This window comes from Poeciliopsis prolifica, unplaced genomic scaffold, assembly GCF_027474105.1.
Source record: "Poeciliopsis prolifica strain line A6 unplaced genomic scaffold, Auburn_PproV2 SCAFFOLD044, whole genome shotgun sequence".
NCBI classification, from domain to species: Eukaryota; Metazoa; Chordata; class Actinopteri; order Cyprinodontiformes; family Poeciliidae; genus Poeciliopsis; species Poeciliopsis prolifica.
In genome coordinates, this window is record NW_026562419.1 from 39877 (window position 1) to 56011 (window position 16135).

The 16135-nt window shown below is 36.1% G+C and overlaps 1 protein-coding gene across 1 annotated transcript in view; it reads left to right on the top strand.

The window, feature by feature from the left end:
* LOC129376714 (uncharacterized) overlaps positions 1 to 16135 on the top strand; it is a 92861-nt gene that overhangs the window by 14083 nt on the left and 62643 nt on the right. The window lies entirely within an intron of this gene.

Consider the following 16135-nt stretch of genomic DNA (forward strand, 5'->3'; position numbering starts at 1 on the left):
TTTTATTTAATTCGTATATAAACAACAGAAGCAAAGTGTCTAATGTGTTAAATTTGTGTTATTTGCTGACGACACAAATATTCTAGTCTGGTGAAAACTTACAACTTCTTTCCATAGAAATCAGTAAATTAAAGAAAAGGTTTGACAATAACAAATTATCACTATATGGGACAAAACTAATATTATGTTTTTGGAAACTGCTACCAAAACAATTCAAGTTCAGATAGAGTTCACATGTACAGTAAATTAGTTTTCCCCATGAGTCATCATCTGACCAGCTGAAAGACAAACTGCTGTGATATTTTCCTGTACCTGAATAGTTCATCTGTAATCAGTGCTGGTTGCCTCCATGATTATCAGTGTGATGGTCCGACCAGCAAACTCAAGGACAAAGGCATAAAAAAAATAACTATTTAATTTTTCAAAGAGTTAAAGATTTTTTTACAACAAATTTCAAAAAGAAATATAAGAAAAATGGGCCCAAAAAATAATCAACTAAAGCATACCAACTCAAACAAAACTAACTGACTCTTTACAATGAACACACAGGGGAATTTATATACAAAGGCTAGCCTACACACACACACACACACAAGGAGGGGTGGGGGAACAACCAAAAACAACCAATACATAAACATAAATAAATTCAAATCACAACATTTTACTTTAACACAACTATAAAACAAAACAACCTAACACCATAAATATTATAACAATAGAGTGAGAGGAAGATGTCAATAGGGCGAGAGGAGGAGTCTTCCACATCAAATTCCCTGCTTCCCGCAGCCTGATGGTTGGTTCCAATTACTGGTTTGAGACAATCAACTCCTCCCAGCCAGTCCTTCAACTCAACCAAAAACAAAATAATTAATATTCTAAATAAACCAAGCGTTTACTAAAATGTGTGCACCCAATCTAGTAAACAACTTAATACCAAAACCCACCAAAGAAAAAGTGATATAACCAATATAAATATTATCAATATAAAACATTAACTAAATACTAACACTAAAGAAAAGAACACTTAAACTGAGAAGATGGAGGAACCTCCACACACTCCCCCTCTTCTGGAAACTCCATGGGCCAGCGTGACAGGTAGTCGGCAGTCGTGTTCAGCTTCCCCGGGATGTGATGAACGTCAAACTGGAATGGTTGCATTGCCAGGTACCAGCGGGTGATATGGGGTGGTTCTCAGTCCCTGATTTGCTCTTCTCCACTGGACCCACAACATCCATGCCCAAACGGTCAAATGGTGTATTTATAATAGGAAGGGGTTGAAGAGGAGCTCTCGCTGCAAATCTGGTGGATGTTTTCTGACATTGAGGACAACTCCTGCAAAAGCTGGCAACATCTTTGTGTAATCCAGGCCAGTAGAAACACCGTTGGATTCGGGCTATGGTTTTATGTTTCCCCAGGTGGCCAGCCCAGGTAATTGCATGGCCCAAAATTAATACTGTTTTTCTGACCTTTCTGGGCAACACCAGTTGTTGTACATCTCCATGTCTCCTATAGAGGATGCCATTTTGCATATGAAATTCCTCTGCAGCTCCACCTGCTGCTTCAACCCTCTTAATAAGGTCAGTCAGACTTCCATCCTGGTGCTGCAGCTCACTAATATTATCAGGAATTTCAAAGTCTAACTGCACCTCAGGTTCAGGTAACACAGGAAGGGCTGTGGTATGTTTGAATTTTTCTCGCTTGCGCTGTGCACGAGACTTGCGTTCTTTAGTTTGACCTTCTTCAATCTCAGCCCCAAAAAATGGCAAGGCTCTTAGACTGGACTCATCTTCCCCAAAAGTCTTTGCTTGGGATCGTGTCAATACAACATTACACATTTTAAAACCATTCACTAGGTCAGGGAGAATTGGAAGATCATTTCCCAAGACAACAGGAAAGGGTAATGCATCCATAACACCCACCTTTAACAGGTAAACATGTCCTTGCACTCTCATGTAAATATCTGCTGTTGGATATTGTTTTTCATCCCCATGGACACAGCAGATGGGTATGGTTTCAGAGGTGCAAATAATATGCGGTGGGACATACCTGCGGTGTACCAATGTCTGGGTGCTTCCTGTGTCAATCAGGGCTTTGACCTTTTGCCCCTCTATCTCCACTGTAGTCTCCATCAGTGGCTGGTTTTGTCTGTTCAAAACGTGGTTCTCTCTGGGAACAAAACACATCTGAGAGAGGTTTGCAGGATTTTGAGGACACATAGGCTTTGTGTGGCCCTCCTGGCCACATAGATAGCAGATGGGTTTTTTCAAAGTTTTTGTTTGACAGGGGGAAAAACCTTTTTCTTTTCCAAACTGCTTACTCACATTTTCAGTTCGACTGGAGTTACCTGAAGTTGGAGTAAACTCCCTTTTTGCAGTTCTAAAAGCCCACGGTTGAGTCTTCCTACGGGCGGCCACAAAGGCATCCGCGAGGGAAACTGCCTCGGCTGCATTTTTGGGGTTTCGTTCCTTAATCCAAACTTGGAGTTCTGGGGACAACATTCGGAAATACTGTTCAAGAATTATGACGTCATTTATCTCTTCAACAGTCTTACCTCGGGGTTGAACCCATTTGCCATACAGTTCTTTAAGTCTCACATAAAGTTCCTTGGGAGACTCATTCGGTTCCACATGAAGAGAACGGAACCTCTGACGATAAGTCTCGCTGTTAATTTCATATTTCTGTAAAATAGCAGCTTTAACATTATCATAGTTCATCGATTCCTCCATATCCATATGTACATATGCACTCCTGGCTTTACCAGTCAATAGTGGAATCAATTGAAATGCCCAGTCACTTTTTGGCCATCTGCAAACACATGCTATCCTCTCAAAAGTTATGAGGAAATGCTCAATATCATCCTCCTCACTTAGCTTTTGCAGTTTTGGTTCTTTATAGAAATGTGTAGAAATTGAATCACCTGATTTAACAGCCGACAGAGCAGGTTCTGGAAGTGAACTATCCACATCAGGCTTCAATCCAACAGATGAGGAGGCGTGGTCTTGCACAATAGGCCTCAGGCCTGCAGAAGACTGGGCCTGAAACTCCTCTTGAAATAAACTGAACTGGTGTTGGAGAGCCTTAAACCTGTAATCCTGACGTGACATTTCTTGCTCCCACTGTGCCTCTCGATCTTTTTGCTGCCCAATGTAGGTCTGCAGGATTCCTGCCAAGTCAGATATGGTTGGCTCTTTCCCTTCTTCATCCACTTCCTCCTCTTCACAAACTGCACCACACCCTTCATGCTCTGTTTGCGCTTCTTTGTCTGATGGAGCTGCCTTGGTTTTACCACCTCCACCTCTGGCTCCTCTCATGGTTTAGGGTTTTTTTTAGTTTCCAAAAAAAAGAAAAAATTAAGAAATATACCTTTGTCCTTAACTGGAGGATCCCACTTCTGACACCAACTGTGATGGTCCGACCAGCAAACTCAAGGACAAAGGCATAAAAAAAATAACTATTTAATTTTTCAAAGAGTTAAAGATTTTTTTACAACAAATTTCAAAAAGAAATATAAGAAAAATGGGCCCAAAAATAATCAACTAAAGCATACCAACTCAAACAAAACTAACTGACTCTTCTCAATGAACACACAGGGAAATTTATATACAAAGGCTAGCCTATATATACACACACACACACACACAAGGAGGGGTGGGGGAACAAACAAAAACAACCAATACATAAACATAAATAAATTCAAATCACAACATTTTACTTTAACACAACTATAAAACAAAACAACCTAACACCATAAATATTATAACAATAGAGTGAGAGGAAGATGTCAATAGGGCGAGAGGAGGAGTCTTCCACATCAAATTCCCTGCTTCCCGCAGCCTGATGGTTGGTTCCAATTACTGGTTTGAGACAATCAACTCCTCCCAGCCAGTCCTTCAACTCAACCAAAAACAAAATAATTAATATTCTAAATAAACCAAGCGTTCACTAAAATGTGTGCACCCAATCTAGTAAACAACTTAATACCAAAACCCACCAAAGAAAAAGTGATATAACCAATATAAATATTATCAATATAAAACATTAACTAAATACTAACACTAAAGAAAAGAACACTTAAACTGAGAAGATGGAGGAACCTCCACAATCAGGCTCTCCAGAAAACCAGTCTGAGGAGAAGAAACGGTTCCCATCGCTCCACAACCAAATGCTCAGCTGGAAGACAATAAACAGCAGATGATACATTTCATTCAATGTTTCCCAACAAATAAAATGTAGTGGCATCAAAACCTGCTGTGCATCAGAGCCTCCAGTCCAGGCTGGTTTGGTTTAGTGACCTGCTGCAGTTATTATAATCTGAATCTGATGATATTCATTCATGTCCTGAACTGATGCAAAGTTTCCCCCCATGGACAGACAGTTTCTCTACAGACATAACAATTAGAAGTACCTGGATTTCTTCAGTAAAGAATAAAATAAATTAAGATCACAATGTTACTGGAAATCACCTCGACTCTTGACCAAGTCATGGGTTTCTGAACATATTGAAAGCAGCAACATTAGGTGGCGCTCTTGCACCGTTTCTGTTGGGATTTTTGTGACAATCTTAAAATATGTAAATTTCCTGAAGGTTTGATGCGTCTGCCAAGTTTGGTGAGTTTTCAATAAAGTAAAACCAAATCAAGTAAAAGACTGTTAAAGGGAGTCCTGACTATTTTCTCCAGTAAAATGTCTGGTTTTATTTTTCATGAGTTAAACATGAGTAATTTTACAGAGGTAAATAAAAAAATTAGTAGATTTACATTTATAAACAAATAAAAAAACCTTTATTTTGAAAAACCTCTATTAATGGGATAGATTCATTGTTTCACAATTGTAAAAATCCTACAGGAGAATAAGTATGAATGTTATCTGAACAGCAAACAGGAATATTAGTGTTTATTTATTTTTATCTTTGTTTATTCTTCCAGTTCCAGTGAAGGTTGTTGGTCATGATCCGATACATGCAAAGGTTGGAGACGACGTCATTCTGCCATGTCATCTGGAGCCTCCATATGATTTGACCAAATTTACAATCGTATGGAGATTCAAGGATGAAATAATCCATGTGCATCGCAGCCAAACTAAAGATGATGAAGCTTCAGATCCAAAGTACAATAACCGAACCTTCATGTTCCCTGATGAGTTTAAAAAAGGCAACATTTCCCTCAAATTGACCAAAGTAACCAAGGAGGATGAAGGGAATTATATTTGCTTTGTTCCCAAACTGCAAAGTCAAGCCAGGAAGGGAAACGTTACTCTAAAACTTGGTGAGTTATGTAAAATTAAGATCATTTAAGACAAACTAGATAAATATATTAATGTCTATAACTCTTAATGTGATTATTCAACAGATGAAAATGGAGGCCAAGGCAACTTTATTCTTCCTAGAGGTAAATATGTTTAACTAGGTAACCAGTGGTTAGTGGCCCTCTGACTCAGTTTCAGACTTTCTTTGTTACCTGCAGCCATTGAGGCTCATTGGGTTGAATATTCATCTTCAGGCTTTTCCTGTTATAACATGTTGATGTTCAGCTGGGCAGATAAAACCTGAAGACCTGTGTGTGTGTGTGTGTGTGTGGTGTGTGTGTGTGTGTGTGTGTGTGTGTGTGTGTGTGTGTGTGGTGCAGTAAATGGTGACACCTGAATGATGAGGTGAATGAAATAAAATCATGAATAAAATTAAAATATGCTAAATTGAATTCAAAATATTCAAAAGCGGATTGTTAACCTTGTTTCTTGTCACAGGACCTGATCCTGTAGTTATTGGTGCTCTTGTTGGTGGGGCTGTTCTAGCAGCACTCTTCATCATCATGATATTCTTTGTTGTACGTCACCGCAAGGTAAGTCAGTCATTGTCTTTTTAAGTCATGCAGGATTTTGTTAAATTAATGATTATCTCCATACATGCATATTTCCAATTGATGAAAAATATAGTTTTTAATCATTTGCAAAAACTGATCTGAAGGTGAATAGAAGTAAAACTCTTGATAAACATGAATAAGAAAAGTTTCACATATTTATTAGTATTTATTGATGTTTGACAGAAAAGAAAAGAAAACAAGAAACTAAACCATTATGAGTTTCCTTTTTTCTCTTTTGGTCTTTGTTGTTTATTGTAGCTTTTCTGCCTGATCAGGTTGATTAATTATTTTTACCAGTTAAAAACTGATAAGGAGAATTAAATATTGTCGCCTCATTTATATTGTGTGTTAAGATAAATATTCACTGTTTACAGTTTTTCCATGTTGGAGCAAAAACTCTCAACATGAACGAGGGAGAAATGATGGAGGTATGAAAATGGATCAATTCCAGATTAATAACTTATGTTAATTATTTCCTGTTTTATTTTCCTGCTCAGTGATAAACTAAGCAGTTACTTCATATAGATGAATGAATGTGTTTGTGTTGCTGCAGTCACTGAACATCACAGCTGAGCATCAAACCAGGAAGCTGAACTTCCTTGTTAGTGACTGAATGTGACTGAATAGATATTAGATCATTGATGTAGCAGCAATGAACTGGTGACCTGACTGGGTTCATCATGGCTCACCAGTATTCCCACTGACCTGAACAGGATATGAAGGTTTAGACCAGAGGGTCCAACCTGTGGATCCAGACGCACTAAAGAGAAACAGCCAGAAAACAACAACATTCATTCATAAAATGCTACAAATTAAACTATTATTTACTGCACAAAACTCAGATTTCTCTTCTTTGTTGTGTTTTCTTCAACAGAGAAGCTGATAGCTAATAAATCATGTTTAAGATTATAATTAGAGCTTAATGAGAGACATTTCTTCTACCTTCATTAAAGTTATATTCTTTTAATCTGACATCTGAATATACATTAAATATTCAGTTCAATGTGACCATGTGTACATTTTATTGTAATATGCTTTGGTTTATGGATTGTTTTATTTTGTCAACAAACATCTGGAAACAAATGAGACAATTTTAGAAAAAGTCAAAACTTTAATGCTTAAATTTATTTTGTACTGTACTTTATAAAAACTAAAAATGACAGAATTCTGTTTTTATTCAAGTCATCTTAATAATATTGTAACTTTGGGAAATCAAACAATCAGATGATGTTATTAATAAAATGTTTTGTGTTTCATAGATCGCAGAGAAAATGTCACTCCAGGAGATGGAGCTGAAGGAAAACCTTTACAGGATCAAGGAAAACAAAACCAAAGTGAATCTTTCACTTGATCTAAAGTCTCTTCAACAATTTGGTATGAAAACTGTTACATGTTTATAACTGTGAATTATAATATAAAAAATTGTATGTCTTAAACCCAGAAGGAAACCGTTCATATTAATAATATTTTTTTAGATTAAAATAAAAGATGCAAGAATCATGTAAGTTAAAGAACATCTTAAGTCCAAAGATGTTTCTGTAGTTCAGTTTACTCAGCTTTTGATAAATTATTTGTCTTGAAAAGTTTTTTTTTAATTCATGCAAAAGTTGAGATTTGATTCCCAGCTTGAGCCTTCAAAAGGTTTTTATTTAATTTCTGTCAGTGAATCTTATTTTTAATGCTCTTATTACATGAATAACCCAATATTTATATATTTTATTATGACTTGCTGTGTAGTTTTTTAAATTTTTTTTAAAACTTGTAGTTGTAAGTTGTTCGTTTGTCCGAGACTCTATTAAACTGCTGTTGTCACATTAAATATGTAAAAAGTCAAACTTTATACAACAAGTTATTATGACAACATTATTCAAAGTGTTAAACAATAAGGAGATCAAAACAAATCAGATTAAACAGTTTAAAAATACAGTATAAAATTAATACACATAAATCAGAGGGAACAAATGTGACTTTAACTTAGAATCATTCAAAAACATGATTGTCTGATGTCTTGAAAGCAGACATGATGATGAGGCACAAAAGGAAAAAACATTCTCTCCAGATGTTTTCCTGGTTTTAGGACTTTTTAAAAGGTCAGTGTCTTAAGATGGGAGGACATGCAGTAGGACATAAAGCTGCAGAAGATCAGAAAACTTTAAGTCTTATAAACGAGCAGCAAAACGTTAAAGTCTGTTTGAACCTGAAGCAACCGGTGAAAAGATTACAGAAGTAGAAATGTGAGCATATTTCCTGGTTTTGGTAAAATGCAAGCAGCCACGTTTTGAACCGTCTGCAGATCCATAAAACTTTTCCTCAGTAACCAGAAAGCAGAGCATTGCAGTAACGATGCATGAAGACACTAATGGGTGGATAAGAACCTCTGCATTTTGATCAAACTTTAAATTCTCCTAAAAACATTTAAGTTTAGAGATGATCAAAGCCAGTCCTTGTTATCTCTGAAATGAGAAAGACTGAACCTCTCACCCACATTATTTACCTCATTCCTCCATTTTATGACAGTCATCAATTTTTAAAGTGAAATTTTAGAATTTATTTAGTTTGAATGAAAAACATCTGAGATGTTGATGCTTTTTAACATTCATCATCCGACACTCAGAGTAAATACAAACATACTCTTTCTGTTATACATAGGTAAGGAGACCAACTGTGACTGCAGAACCAGAGAGACGAGGAAGGACCATCATCATCATCATCATCATCATCATCATCACTGTGGGACTGATAGTAACTCTAAAGGCTCTAATTATAATATTGATTCTTTGTTTTAGGAAGAAAATGAGAAGAAGAAACCAAACATTTTGACAAAGAACATTTTTGTTTGAACTTTTTCTGTTTGACATATTATATTTTAATAATGACTTTGAGTCGTTTATTGCTTTGCTTCAGATTCATGTTTTAAATCATTTCTGGTCTATAACCAGAAACAATGATCTGTTGTTCTGTTACTCAGATGAATTTATTCTGTTTTACTTCATGTGTTTAGAGAGACCAGTGGTGACAACAATGTTAGGAGTTTGTCCTGAAATTAGCATGTTGTTGGTTCAAATCTGCCTCTTTCTTAGTGTCTTTGAGCAAGGCACTTCACCTGCCAGTGGCATCAACCCACAGCAGCTGCTGTCAAATTGCTGCAGGGCAGCAGAGGCTGTTATCCAGTATTGGTCACCATCAGCAGGGCCGTGCAGAGACTAGTAAAGGGGCAGGTGCTCAAAAAAAAAAAGGGCACATCAAATCACATTTCAGGACAGAATATGAACAAAGTCACACAGCTCTCAGAGTTTAATTAACAATGATAGATTACAAAATTGTGAGACATACAATCGAAGAACATCTGCCTGAGTTGCTGTACTTGCAGTGGAGATGAAGACGGTCCATTCAGAAAAACAGCTGCATCAAACTTTAACGTGGAACTACAGGAAAAAAACAAAAACAAAAATTTAATTGATGCATGTCACTATGAGAAAAGACTACTCTATTTGTGTTTTAGTGTATTTGTAAGTACCTATGTACATTTTCTTCAATCTTTCCTCTTCTTTTTTTCTTGTCAGTTTCTCTTTTCTTTTTTTCCTCATTGTCTCATCTTCTCTGTGTTGAGTGAAGTCTTATTTATTTCAGTCTCTTGCCTTTTAACTGTTTAAAAACATATTTCAAACTTTTAAGCATTTTTTGCTGTTTTTGTTCTCTTTTGTTCATAGCAACAGTTTTCTGTTGGTCATGTCTTGAAGAATGTTAATAACCTCACTGTGAATGATTGGTACAGTTGACCCAGTTGGTCAACAATCCACTGCCTTTCTTTTTGTTTCTGACGTCTCTCTTTACGTGGCATCTTTGAACTGAAAAAAGCAAAACAAAGAATTATGATCAGAACACTATAATAAACCACACTATCAATTCTTTACCCTTGTGTTTAAACCAAAATGTTTTTCAGTTCATAGCATAACAATATTAATTTCAGAGAAAATGAGACCTCTGCTATGGAGTTCAATTTGGTTCACAATTATTCAATTCAAATACTAACCTCAATTAAATAATATAAAATTGTGATCAAGACATTTTGAATTGTAACATTTTTTTCAACAAAAAAAGTTTAACTAAATTTTTTTAAAACTGAAATCACAATTTTTTATCTCATGACTTAAAAAATTTATTTGCAAAACAAACAAACTTATTTGCACACATCAGAAATCTTTGCTTGCTATTCAAAGTTTTGCTTGTGATTCTGACATGATGTCCTTGGCAGAGCCTGAAATCAAAACCAAAGATTTCTGATGTGTGCAAATAATAGTTTATGTTTGACCCTTCATTAATGACATGCTTATTGGACAGAAGCAGTTTGATTATTACATACATTATATCCATCATGGTAGTTCAGGATGAATTATTTTTAATTCTAAATGAATGTCCTTGTTGGACTTTTATTTAAATTCTCCTTCAAGATACATTTAGCTAACACTAGAATAAATGCAATGTACATAATTCACCAAAGAAAATGAGAAAATCGGACATATATCCATTATGGAGATGATTCTGGTTTTGTTCGGGCGATGTGCCCCTATTGCATAAATAATGTTGTCATTAACAATACAGGGAAGCTATTTAGTTACCTTGCTTTGCTAGCAAACTCATTAGCTAGCAGCTAGCTCATAGCACAACAACAGCAGCCTAATGTCTGTACGATAAAAATACTGGATCGATAGATATGAACAGCTTTTCCTCACCTGTCTGTCTCCTCCCGCTCAGTTTATTCAGAGAAAGGCGGACTTAGAGACTTATATTCTCTAAGACGCCTGTCTTGTTATATTTAATTTCTGCTTAAACCGCGACTCCGTGCTGAAGGAGAAACGATACATTCTACGTTTTCCGTTATCTGACAAGTAGCAAGCCGACTCCAGTGTTTTCACCAAAAATAAATTTTTTCAGTTCACCAAAAGCTGTTTTGTAATCTGGAACGTCGCTAGCTTGAGCTCCGCAGTTAGCCGCCTCATCTCACCGCGCGAGAGGCAAGTGCGTCGTGCGTCACGGTCAAAAGGTCAAAGGTAACAATGTTATTGTGTTGTTTTTCTTGCAAAGTAATAATAATAATAATAGTAATATAGTAATAATTGTAGTACATGTGTAAGAAAAAAAACAAAAAAAAAAACAAAAAACAAAAGGGCACTTGGGGCCATGGAGCAAAGGGGCAGGTACTCAAGCCCCCAAAGCACCCCCCTCTGCACGCGCTTGACCATCAGTGTATGAATGGATGAATGACTGAATGCAGAGTGAAGCATTTTGGATTCAACTGGACTTGAAACAGAGCCTTAAAAGGACGAACCATTTATAATGTTTTATGGAAATAGTAAATTAGAGCTCTAATTTATTATTTAAACAGTCTTGTAATTTTGAACATGAAGGCCTGTGTGGTTTTGTTTTTTCATTATTGATCTCATAATCAGTGTGTGTTGGATCATTGATTGTAAAAGTTATAAATGTACATATTGAGGTTTTATTAAGAAAAACTGTGATTTATTCAAAGTATCCAAACTTGTTTCTTTAAACTTAGTTTTGCATAAGTTTATATTTTGATTAAATGTGTTTTTCTTCATTTTTGTGTATTTAATGAGCCTCAGTGAAATTCTCACTGTTTACTTGTTTCCACTTTAATGTCTAATTATGAGTCATTCTGCTCTTTATTTGGGCTGCAGGTCAAATTTATGAAACTGGGAAATGTACCAAACTAGTTTGTCTTTAAATGAATAAAAAACTGTTTGTTTTGTTGTATTTACATATTTTTACATGTTGTATTTACTACTGATTAAAATACAGATATTATGATAGTATGTTGGCTTTGTATCTAATAAAGTCTGCATTTTATTTAAGATCAGCTTTATTCATATATTTTTACCAGGTCAAACTAATCCTGCCCCCTAGTGGCAACAGATGGTTCTGTAGGTTAGAAACATTCTGTTGGTTTATTTGCTCATTTTGTCTGAAGTTTCTTTAAATCAACGTGTAATAATTAGTTATGATTAAAACCAATCCAGCAAAAATACAGAAACTGTTCCCGTGGAATAAACAGGTGGCTGAACGTGTGTCTGCCCCTTTAAGAGACACAGGAAGGACGATGACGTCACAAGGTGGGCTGAAGACAATACCTTAACCAGAATCAGGAAGTTCAGGAAGATTTTCTCTGATCTTCAACTCGGTTCATCTGAAACGGTCAGTTTTAATTCATGTTTTCAGATTTAAAGAGTTTTTAAAATTCACGCATTAAATGAAGGTTTAGTTAAAGTTGGAACAAAGTTCAGCAGCAATATTATCACGATTCTTCATGTTTCTGTTCCAGTTTGTTTCTTGTTGCATAAAATATTTTTCTATTAATAACAAACGGAATAAACTCTGTAGAGGTTTTGACTAGACAGATTAAATAAAGCAGAATGCGTTGATTTTTGTAATACGGGCCTATTTTTCATGACTGCGCTGCTTTTTGCATGAAGGTTTCGGTTCAAAGGTCATTTCAGCTTTTAGTTATTAAATATTTGATATAAATTCATATTTTCTCTGCGTCTTGTTTGCAGAAAAACGTCCGTTTGTGTAACAGCGATCATTAGAGAAACACTCAGTGAACTAAGATGTTTAGTTTCACTTTGATCAAACATGTTTTTAACAGTTTTATCATAATTAAAACTTCTCTCTGTTTTCTGCATGACTTTTAAACTAAAACTAAACTTTAAACTAATTAAGCGTCTGCAGATCTGATCAAAGTGAAACATTTTATTTTCCTCCATTTTGTGTTTCATCTGGACGCCATATTGAAATGATGATCATCTGTAATCATCACGTGATCAGAGATCAATAGTAACTAGTTACATTTACTCAGTTACATTAACTTGAGTAACTTTTTAGAACAAATGTACCTTAGTTGTTTTCATTACTTTTTACTTTTACTTGAGTTTTTTTATTATCATGTTTTTCTAAACTTGAGTCAAATTTCTGGATTTTCTACCCACTGAATAAAAACCAAACATGTTTTAACCAAGAATTAAACACAAACCTGCAGTTTTTGTTCAAGTTTTATAAGTTTTTTTATGGAAAGAAACTGATTTGGAAAAAAATAATAAATTCTTAATTTTGTTATTTTGTTGTTATATAAATTATTGTCATTTTTCTCCTTAAAGTATAAAAAAATTCCTCAAATCTTTATGTTTTGGTTTGTCTGATTATGTAATTTTAAATATTAAATGATTGATAATTTGATCAGTAACTTTTTACCAAACATTATTTTATTCTGACTGGAGTATAAATATGTTGAAGTAGTGCTACTGCTATTGGAGTAAAATGTTTTGGTCTCTGCATGTGATAACTTGTAGAAATAATGTCTATAATTAATGTGTTTTATTATTTCTAACAGAGCATCAATGCTGAACCGGACCTCCTCGTCTCTCCTGGTTCTGATTCTGAGTTCTGCTGCTCTGGGTGAGAAAATATGACTGAATGTTTTAAACTGAACTTTAACTCAGAGCATGAAGGACGTCTCAGGTTTCTAGGAATAATTAGCAGATCTGATATCACTGGATCTATTTCCTGTCAGTGTTTTGATCACAACTTTTCATCTGAGCCGTTAAATAAACTTTTACCTGAAGCTTCGTGAGAAAAATGTTTTAAATCGTCCGTCAGCGTCTGAAACATCAAATCTGGATATTTGAAGTGTGATGATGCATCAGATTATCAGAAACTACTTCATCAAAGTGTTTCTGAGGATTTGTGTTGTGATTTCTTGCTTCTGTCTCTTTCTGACTCCTGCAGGAAAATCTCTGCCCACCGTGAATGAAACTCTGGACGTCTACGAGGCCGAGGAGAACTCCAACGTCACGCTGAAATGAATCCGTCCGGATCCGAACGCCACGCCGCCTGACCGGCTCTACGTCGATCTGATGAGCATGGAGCCGCTGAGGAGGATTTCTCGGTTCGACAGCAGAGATGAGACGTTCACAGATGATGAGTTCAAAGGTCGACTGCACTGTGACCCCCAGCTGGTCAGGAATGGAGGGATCCGGTGTCTCCTGGCTGAAGTGAGGCTCAGCGATGCGGGTCGGTACCGGTGCTACGTCGTCATTGACGGAAGAAGAGACCATAGAGACTGGGAGCTTGTAGTCAGAGGTGAGTTTTTACTGATAAAAATGGTTTAATCTTTATTTTCTGGTCTTTTTTATGTTTTCCACTTTATTTTTGGGTCTGAAAAGCTGCATTTTCATTACAAATGTTTATTACAAACTGTCTTTGATATTTCATAAATGAAAAAAGATTAAAAAAAAGAAAATATTTACAGATACAGTGTTTCCATTGAATAAGAAATACAACTAAAATCACATGTGAATAATTTATTCATGCAATAAGTCATTAAAAACGTGGATGAGTCAAATGTTAAGACACAGAAAATTCTTCTTCTTCTTAAATGCGTTTTTTCCAAATCGGGTTGTTTCCATAAAGCAAATTTTCTTTCATAATTTCATTTTACAGAGTTTTAACATCAATGGAGACGCAGCTACTGATTTATTCTTGATTCTTTCTTTGCAGCTTCCATTCCTGAGACTCAGGAGGAAACCCAAGAGCTGGTGGATCGCGGGAGGTTTGGACTTTATGTTGGTTTGGGTTTGTTCCTGCTGGCAGCAGGACGACTCGCCCTCCACTCTGCTGCTGGTTCAGGTTTCAGGTTCAGCTCATCAAACTCCAGGACATAGATTCACCAAAACTCCACAATCAGAATCACTCCCAATATTTTTTTATTTTTTTTAATCATGACCCGATTTTGTGTTAGAGGAGGCCTTATGACCTTATGACCTTATGACCTCCCCAAAGATTGCCCCGTCTTCAGTCCCTATTGGACTTGGAGCTCCAGCTGCTGTGTGTTTTATGGTTTCCAGAAACTGAGTTCTGGAGAATGAGCAGAACTTGTTCTGGAAATATTTTGGTTCGTTACAAATGCACTTTGCACTTTGCACTTTGCCGACAGCGCTACAGAAACGGTGCTGCTATCAGTGGAATCACGGGAGGGAAATATTACACTGAGAAAACAGTTTCTACCTCATAGAAGTAGCGCATAAAACATGGCCGACCGTCGTTCTTCCTTTGGCCAAAAGGTTGGTGAGACGATTTACGGCCATGTCACAGTTGTGTGTGTTGAGCCAGACACCAAATCCCTGAACTAGCTACCTCGACGGCTCGGATGTAGGAATGTAGACTGAGGTCTTATTTAAATAAGCTTGTTTACAAAAATGCTATGCAATGGAACAAGGTCAGATGTTACTGATGTTTAACTGTGATGTGATTCGTCTAATTTTGAGACGACAATCAACAAAGTGTCAATAAGCAACAAACTGAATCCTTGAATAAGCTACCTCCATGGAGGAAAAGGTATTAACCGGTTTCCATGGCTGTAAAGCAGGAAACATGGCGGACCATGTATGGCTCATCCTTCAGTTCAGAGGTTTGAGGTCAAAGAAACTCTGAGTCTCTTTGGCCTCAAACAGAAAACTAGATCACGTCTGAATGGCTTTAAGCTGTTAAAGTGGTCACAGAGGAGAAGTGCATTGTGGGAAATGTGTTTTGTAGAAGAAAACTCAAAATGCCAGAAATGCAAAGATGCATGATGATCATTTTGGTAAAGAATACTGCTGCCCCCTTGTGGTCAGAAACTGGAAAATGAACCAAACTGGAAACACAGCCGTAAATAAGATTTTTAGTTCAGCCTCAGTTTGAAGATCTGAACTGCAGATGTTACAGTTTCTTTGTTTTTATCTGTAATATTGAGACAATAATTATTGATGATGTTGTTTCAAGTCACTGAAATCACGACTCAGCTGCCTTGATGTTCAGTTTCAGTTCAAAGCAGCAGAACAAATAAAAATGCTGAATGAATTTGAGACGATGAAAGTTTCTAAATCAAAGAATCTCATCTTTAAATCTTTAAACTGAGTTTTCAACATGATGACGATCTGCTGGCCTGATGCACAACTGGTTTCATAAAAATGAACAAAAACAAACAAATTGTCATTTCTGGCTGTTAAAACATATAAAAAATATTCATTAGGATCAAATGTTGACCTGAATGGTTTAATTATTCTATATAATCTGTTGGTGGTTCAATCCAACGACTTTAAATCTCCAGATTCTTTCATTAAACTTTATTGATCACTGATGTGAAAAACAGCATCAAACCAGCAGCTTTGCTCTCATATTGAATGAAACATTTTCTTTCTGTCATTTATTCTCATGTTCCAGTT